A 7,500-nucleotide genomic window follows, 5' to 3' on the forward strand; every position below is an offset into this window, starting at 1 on the left:
CTCATAGTTGGATCTGTTTGAGTAGAACGGCAACATGGTCTTCAGTTAAATCTGTTGACTCGTTCCGCTCATCCTTCGCATCGAAGAAATAGTTTGCACTTAAATGTGACGAACTGTGGAAACGGTGTTTTCACCCTGAGAAAATTAGAGTGTTCAAAGCATCCTTTGGGATCGAATAATAAAGCATGGAATAATGGAGAATGACCCGCTACTCGATTGATGCCGGTTGGCTGAGTGCGGTAATGATTGAAAGGAACAGACGGGGGCATTTGTATTGCTACGTTAGAGGTGAAATTCTTGGATCGTGGCAAGACAAAACTACTGCGAAAGCATTTGCCAAGAATGTTTTCATTAATCAAGAACGAAAGTCAGAGTATTGAAGAGGATTAGATACCCTCGTAATTCTGACCATAAACTATACCAACCTACAATTTGTCAAAGTCGATCTTGACTTGGCAAGAGATTAACCGGGGAAACCAAAGTTTATTGGTTCCGGGGGAAGTATGGTTGCAAAATCGAAACTTAAAGGAATTGACGGAAGGGCACCACCAGGAGTGGAGCCTGCGGCTTAATTTGACTCAACACGGGAAAACTCACCCGGTCCAGACATCTTAAGGATTGACAGATTGAATATCTTTCATGATTATATGGGCGGTGGTGCATGGCCGTTCTTAGTTAGTGGAGTGATCTGTCTGGTTAATTCCGAATAACGAACGAGATCTTCTCCATCTAAATAATGAAATTCACTATATGTGAATTCAAACACTTCTTAGAGGAACTATGCGGAATTAAATACCGCAGATGAAGTGAGGCTATAAACAGGTCTGTGATGCCCTTAGATGTTCTGGACTGCACGCGCGCTACACTGTGTACTTTTAGATTGAGTACTCAGCCCTTGGTCCGAAATGGACTGGGCAATCAGAGAAAAGTACAGCGCTTCAAGGGGATCGTCTGTTGTAACTTGCAGACGTGAACCAGGAATTCCTGGTACTTATGAGTCAACAACTCATAGGGATTACGTCCCTGCCCTTTGTACACACCGCCCGTCGCTACTACTGATTGGATAGTTAAGCAAGAATTGCAAATTCCTACTGTTGGGACTTCGGTCTCCGGCAACGGGATGAAGCGGATCGAGCTTAATTGTCTAGAGGAAGTAAAAGTCGTAACAAGGTTTCCGTAGGGGAACCTGCGGAAGGATCAGTGATTGATTCCTTCGGGCATGGCTGCTGGTAGAGGCCATGTCTGTAGTGCGCATGACGCTCTGTCGCTAGAGATTGCTTGGCAACCAATCTCGAATTATGTATCGAGCTCAAAAACTACTTGTGTGGATACATAGTTCAGCAGTCATGGCAAGGGACTGCTTAAAGGGAGACTAGTTAGCAAAAGCAGCCTAGCAGAACTGCAGCTATCTAGATCTCAGAAGCTGGGTTATAGAAGCCCAGCTATAGACTTGTGAATGAGAAAGGCCTAAAAAGGTCCACAAGTCGCGTGGTTAGAACCGACACGCAAAAATCCCAGCGAGTGACAGAGCGTTGCGCTGTTCAGTGGGAAAGAGTTGAGCTACTCGGGGCGCCCACTGAACTTGCTCCGAGCCAAAGGCTCGAAAAAAACACAGCTTAGCCTCAGATCCTTTACATAGAAGGCTAGCTAAAATAAACTTACCTTGGACGAGGGTAAAGTTTAGTCAGTTCTTAGGGGAGAGTAATCCACAGCTTCTCGCCCTCTGAACATTCTCCCAGATATGTAGGTCTGGGAGAGTCTCCTCCTGTTCTTCGGAATCTGGAGGTAGACAAAGACAGTACGATACGATCTTGCATCGGGAATGACTAACCGATAATGATCATAATCTGACAATTTTTCCGGCTTGAGGCACCGGAGTCAGATTAAAGACACATACTGAACTAAAGGCGTATGTGCAAAGCTTGTCGGAGTGTAGAGAGTCAAGCTGAGTTGACTCGTCACGTGGTGATGACAACAGCCATGTGCAAAACACTCACAACTTTATCGTCTATGTGGAAAAGGTTGCTAACAGCGCTCTCTATGAGAGGCCCTCGCATATAACTATACGAGGAAAAGGCGATAGAGTTGTTTGAATGTGGGGCAGGTTCATCGACAAGCTAAGTTGATCACATTCTTGTTGTGGCATCCTACTAGAATTGGTCACGGTCTGCACCAACTCTCCCCAAGTTGGCCAGACTTAAAACTAGAAATAAGGTTTGCAGCTATGTGAACCTAGAAACTGTAAAGGAGTTGAAAGAACTTAAAGGAATTGAAAGAGGCCTTGAGGTATATCCTCTTGGTAAAGACCCACAAAAGCTCACAAAAGTGGCTTCGAAGGGCAAAACTGGTTCATCCAAAACAATTGGAGAGCTTAAAGCAGAACCAATTCGAATGAAACACTATTGGTGAAACTTCATCATGAGAACGTCACAAGCTGATCACGCTCTATGATATGACTAGTATTATGTTGCTTCTAGTAGGCTAAGCGCAAGCCGAAACATCAACATGTGAAAGTCGTAGAATTTTGCAATCAAACTGTGGCTAGTACTGTGATGTTACTAGTAACCTGGTGTTCCGTCATATGGCCAAGAGAGCATTTGAAGGCGAAACTTCTGCATGGGAAAGCTGCATCATGATCAAAATTTTATATCGAGTATTATGTTGACGTTAGTAGGCCTTGGCCGAAAACGCAGCATGTGAAAGGTATAGATAAAAGTTATTGTTGCAGTCAGTACTGTGTAGTTACTAGTAGCTGGATTTAAGCTCAAAATGAGACACTGTTGGTGAAACTTCATCATGAGAATGTCACAAGCTGATCAAGCTCTATGATATGACTAGTATTATGTTGCTTCTAGTAGGCTAAGCGCAAGCCGAAACATCAACATGTGAAAGTCGTAGAATTTTGCGATCAAATTGTGGCTAGTACTGTGATGTTACTAGTAACCTTGTGTTACGTCATATGGCCAAGAGAGCATTTGAAGGCGAAACTTCTGCATGGGGAAGCTGCATCATGAACAAAAGTTTATATCGAGTATTATGTTGACATTAGTAGGCCCTGGCCGAAAGCGCAGCATGTGAAAGGTATAGATAAAAGTTATCGTTGCAGTCAGTACTGTGTAGTTACTAGTAGCTGGATTTAAGCTCGAAATGAGACACTGTTGGTGAAACTTCATCATGAGAACGTCACAAGCTGATCACGCTCCATGATATGACTAGTATTATGTTGCTTCTAGTAGGCTAAGCGCAAGCCGAAACATCAACATGTGAAAGTCGTAGAATTTTGCGATCAAATTGTGGCTAGTACTGTGATGTTACTAGTAACCTTGTGTTACGTCATATGGCCAAAGAGAGCATTTGAAGGCGAAACTTCTGCATGGGGAAGCTGCATCATGAACAAAAGTTTATATCGAGTATTATGTTGACGTTAGTAGGCCCTGGCCGAAAGCGCAGCATGTGAAAGGTATAGATAAAAGTTAGCGTTGCAGTCAGTACTGTGTAGTTACTAGTAGCTGGATTTAAGCTCGAAATGAGACACTGTTGGTGAAACTTCATCATGAGAACGTCACAAGCTGATCACGCTCTATGATATGACTAGTATTATGTTGCTTCTAGTAGGCTAAGCGCAAGCCGAAACATCAACATGTGAAAGTCGTAGAATTTTGCAATCAAACTGTGGCTAGTACTGTGATGTTACTAGTAACCTTTTCTTACGTCATATGGCCAAGAGAGCATTTGAAGGCGAAACTTCTGCATGGGGAAGCTGCATCATGAACAAAAGTTTATATCGAGTATTATGTTGACGTTAGTAGGCCCTGGCCGAAAGCGCTGTGAAAGGTATAGATAAAAGTTATCGTTGCAGTCAGTACTGTGTAGTTACTAGTAGCTGGATTTAAGCTCGAAGTGAGACACTGTTGGTGAAACTTCATCATGAGAACGTCACAAGCTGATCACGCTCTATGATATGACTAGTATTATGTTGCTTATAGTAGGCTAAGCGCAAGCCGAAACATCAACATGTGAAAGTCGTAGAATTTTGCGATCAAATTGTGGCTAGTACTGTGATGTTACTAGTAACCTTGTGTTACGTCATATGGCCAAGAGAGCATTTGAAGGCGAAACTTCTGCATGGGGAAGCTGCATCATGAACAAAAGTTTATATCGAGTATTATGTTGACGTTAGTAGGCCCTGGCCGAAAGCGCAGCATGTGAAAGGTATAGATAAAAGTTAGCGTTGCAGTCAGTACTGTGTAGTTACTAGTAGCTGGATTTAAGCTCGAAATGAGACACTGTTGGTGAAACTTCATCATGAGAACGTCACAAGCTGATCACGCTCTATGATATGACTAGTATTATGTTGCTTCTAGTAGGCTAAGCGCAAGCCGAAACATCAACATGTGAAAGTCGTAGAATTTTGCAATCAAACTGTGGCTAGTACTGTGATGTTACTAGTAACCTTTTCTTACGTCATATGGCCAAGAGAGCATTTGAAGGCGAAACTTCTGCATGGGGAAGCTGCATCATGAACAAAAGTTTATATCGAGTATTATGTTGACGTTAGTAGGCCCTGGCCGAAAGCGCAGCATGTGAAAGGTATAGATAAAAGTTATCGTTGCAGTCAGTACTGTGTAGTTACTAGTAGCTGGATTTAAGCTCGAAGTGAGACACTGTTGGTGAAACTTCATCATGAGAACGTCACAAGCTGATCACGCTCTATGATATGACTAGTATTATGTTGCTTATAGTAGGCTAAGCGCAAGCCGAAACATCAACATGTGAAAGTCGTAGAATTTTGCGATCAAACTGTGGCTAGTACTTTGATGATGCTTGTAGCCAACCGAATTGGTTGAAAAGCCCAATAAGTAAGCTAACTTGGGAGAGCTTGTTGGAAACCAAATGCTACTAGATTGGTCCAAATACATCCTTCAACAGGGGATCACTTGGCTCGCTTTACGAAGAGGAGCACAGCTATATGTGTTAATTCGGTATGAATCGCAAGATTTGTTTACCGACCTCTCTAACGCAAAAGGCGGTCTCGGCTTCGGCTGTTGACTGCGTCCGATTCAGGGTTATATAACTCTCGATTGAACACATTGATGTTCTATTGTTGGTGCTTCCAATAAAATTGGAACACTTAAAGCAGAACCGATTCAAATAATAGCATTCTGATCAATGATTGCATTCCTTGATCAAGAACTGCTGGAGTCATTGTGATGGCGAATTTTCTTCATAAGAAAATTGCAAAGAGACGGAACTTAATGAGACTAGTATTATGTTGTTTCTAGTAAGCGGAAGCTGAAACAGCAACATGTGAAAATCAAGTTTTGTTCAATGATCTCGAGGCGATAAGTACTATGAAGCAACTAGTAGCCTAAGCATGACTCAGATTTGAGACAGTCAAAAAGACTGGCGAAACTTCTTCACATGAAAGTTACATAGAGAACTACAAATGTATACAGCGAGTATTATGTTGTTTCTAGTAGGCGAAAGCTGAAACATCAACATGTGAAAGTTGTCTGCAAACTGTAGAACGATATGTGATTAGTACTGTGCTGTTACTAGTAGCCAGTCTGACTGTAGAAGCCAAGACAAAGGGAAACTAATGCATCTGAAAAGGACAAGTTATGGAAAGGTATGCACGATAAGTATTATGTTGTTTCTAGTAAGCGGCAGCTGAAACATCAACATGTGAACGTCGTTGTGTACAGTAACCTAGAACTATATAGTCCTTAGTAACGTGCATTTACTAGTACCTGTAATTGGTATTCAGACTCAGGCAGTTTGGAATAGTTTGGCAAAGATGCACCAGAGAAAACTGGGATTTGATACAGAAATTGTTGAATACAAGTATTATGCTGCTTCTAGTAGGTTGAATCCGAAACATCAGCATGTGAAAATTGAAAACATTTCTGGTTCGAATTGTCACAAGTATTTGGTGATCTGAGTAGCCAAACTCACTACAACGCCAATTGAAGGCAAAAATTCTCAACGGGAAAAGCTATTCTCATTGAATGAGCTAACAAGACGAGTATTATGTTGCTTCTAGTAGGCGAAAGCCAAAACATCAACATGTGAAAGTCTTGCTGAACAAATTTAATGTTGTTGAGCTCAGTACCGTGTGAATTAGTAGCCATAATTGGCGAGCGAAAATTGAACTGGCGAAACTTCGTCTTTGGAAAATTGCAGATGCCGAGCACTTATTTTGCAACGAGTATTATGTTGACTGTAGTAAGCGAAAGCCGAAACAGCAACATGTGAAAGCTGTTGAAATTTGTGGTCATTTTGCAATAAGTACAAGGAGTGTAACTAGTAGCCAGGTCAAAATTTGGGATAAGAATGAGCAAAAATTCTGCATGAGAACAGTTGAAATTATGAAACTAAATTACAAAGACTAGTATTATGTTGTTTTGAGTACGCGAAAGCGGAAACATCAACATGTGAACGTTTGTAACGAAGTTTCGTTAATTTTCAGCCTAGTACTGAGCAAGAACGAGTAGCCTCATCTCCAATCCCACGCAAAATGTAGTGAAATATGTGAGTGAACCTTATTCACGGTGAGGGTTTCCCGAGGTCTGTATTGCAGCGAGTATTATGTTGCTTCTAGTAAGCGAAAGCTGAAACAACAACATTTGAAAGTTGGAATTAATGACTGAATGGAAACTTCGACCTGTGTTTGATAGTAGTAGCGAACAAAACTGCTGAATCGGTTTCTGTCTCATATTGGTCAGTGAACCAATTAAGAGACAATCAACTACATAACCTGAATTGGGCGAGAGAACCCCCTTAACTTAAGCATATCAGTAAGGGGAGGAAAAGAAATCAACTGAGAATCCCTTAGTAATGGCGAATGAACAGGGAAAAGCTCATCGGGAAGAGAAATGGCAACATTTCTCGGTGTCCGGTATGGTTTGATGCTAGACTGGTGAATTTGTCCTGATGTCTACTGGAAAGTAGCATCAAAGAAGGTGAAAATCCTGTAAAGGTCATTTTCGATACCAGTCATAATGGCTCATTCCTATGAGTAGAGTTGTTTGAAAGTGCAACTCGAAGCTGGAGATATGTCTCTCCAAAAGCTAATTATAAAGCGAGACCGATAGTAAACAAGTACCGTGAGGGAAAGTTGAAAAGCACTCTGAAGAGAGAGTGAAAAGTACGTGAAACTGTTGAAGGGGAACTGGAGTGAGCGTTACCATACTCAATGCCTTGATATTATATTCTCGGCTACCGAGTAGTGTAGTTGTCGTCTTTTGGCAAATCTTGTTAATGAATCGAGCAGAAGTTTTCCTCGGAATTCTTCTTGTTGATTCTAAACAAAATGAGATAAATTGATCTTGATTGCCTGTCTGACCTCAACTTCCTATTCAATGCTCTCTACAGCCCGTCTTGAAACACGGACCAAGGAGTGTGAGTTGCTTGCAAGTGTTGTCGCTCATTGAAAGCGCACACGCGAAATGAAAGTGAACAGTGTAATTTTTATGAATTGCACTACTTTGTGTGGTGAGG

General features: G+C 41.7%; 1 non-coding gene and 1 pseudogene across 1 annotated transcript in view; both read left to right on the plus strand.

The window, feature by feature from the left end:
- The first annotated feature begins 4,917 nt into the window (after positions 1–4,917).
- On the plus strand, positions 4,918–5,069 carry LOC142357662 (5.8S ribosomal RNA; annotated as a pseudogene).
- A 1,683-nt stretch (positions 5,070–6,752) lies between these two features.
- LOC142357663 (large subunit ribosomal RNA) overlaps positions 6,753–7,500 on the plus strand; it is a 3,522-nt gene continuing 2,774 nt past the window's right edge. Inside the window, exon 1 of the ribosomal RNA XR_012761686.1 lies at positions 6,753–7,500. This exon is cut by the window's right edge and continues 2,774 nt beyond it. This is a non-coding gene — a ribosomal RNA (large subunit ribosomal RNA).

This window comes from Convolutriloba macropyga, unplaced genomic scaffold (genome assembly GCF_964194025.1).
Source record: "Convolutriloba macropyga unplaced genomic scaffold, txConMacr16.3 SCAFFOLD_6488, whole genome shotgun sequence".
NCBI classification, from domain to species: Eukaryota; Metazoa; Xenacoelomorpha; order Acoela; family Convolutidae; genus Convolutriloba; species Convolutriloba macropyga.